Source organism: Octopus bimaculoides, chromosome 5, assembly GCF_001194135.2.
Source record: "Octopus bimaculoides isolate UCB-OBI-ISO-001 chromosome 5, ASM119413v2, whole genome shotgun sequence".
Lineage (NCBI taxonomy): Eukaryota > Metazoa > Mollusca > Cephalopoda > Octopoda > Octopodidae > Octopus > Octopus bimaculoides.
In genome coordinates, this window is record NC_068985.1 from 110,397,428 (window position 1) to 110,398,350 (window position 923).

The 923-nt window shown below is 36.9% G+C and overlaps 1 protein-coding gene across 6 annotated transcripts in view; it reads left to right on the plus strand.

Moving 5' to 3' along the window:
* Positions 1–923, plus strand: part of LOC106873475 (sulfate transporter) — a 208,335-nt gene that overhangs the window by 164,221 nt on the left and 43,191 nt on the right. The window lies entirely within an intron of this gene.

The window sequence follows — 923 nt, forward strand, 5'->3', positions numbered from 1 at the left end:
TATATATATATATATATATATATGATGGTGTGTAATTGTAAGATCCAAGGATCTAGGTGTATGAAGTAAGTAAGCTTCAAGCAGTCTGTGGTAGGTATAAAAAAACAACTTTCAAGAACAACAATAGTTTATTGGTGTAGAAGTTTGTAGGTTTTTTTCCCATATCAAAGTTCAATAAGCTGAAACATGTTTTTTAATAATTCACGGTTAGCAACCAGGGTTGCTATGAATCTGAATAAAATCCAAATTGGGGGAACGGAGCAGGTAAAATCCTGGCTACATATGTTTCCTAGCTATCGAATCTTCAGAAGTAATAATTACTCAGTGGAGTGGGGTACTCCACTAGCTACTCATCAGTCGATGAAATGTATCTCATGTCACACCTCTCCTCGGTAACATTGATGCTCACAACTCCTTGGGGTTCTCACATTCATCCCATACCAATGCTGCTAGTGCAGAGCCAAATCTTTTGCAGTTATCAACTTGTTTCATACCCAACACACAGACACTCCAATACTCTTGGTCTCTATCTCACATCGATACCTAATCGCTACCTAACAGTGACTGTCTCTGCACATACTGAGTTATCCGACCATTTTTATCATCACAACTACACAACACATCCACGCACTACACCATGCTTTTCACCCCCATCTCTATGGCACTTCAAATAAGCTGAATATTTGAAACTGCCAGTTTTGTCCAATAGACAAAGGACTTTAGCATAACTCTTTAGCTTTCAAATTACTCTGTCATATGTGATGCTTACTTATCCCCCTTGTTTTAATTTAAAGATGCATTACCTTGTAGCTTTGAGATTTTGATGAAGCGATTGTTTATTTTTAGAACGACATTGTAATATATGTGTGAGAGGCCAGATCTGGACAGTTTCAATGCTAAAGGGTTAAACAAAAAAAAAAAAA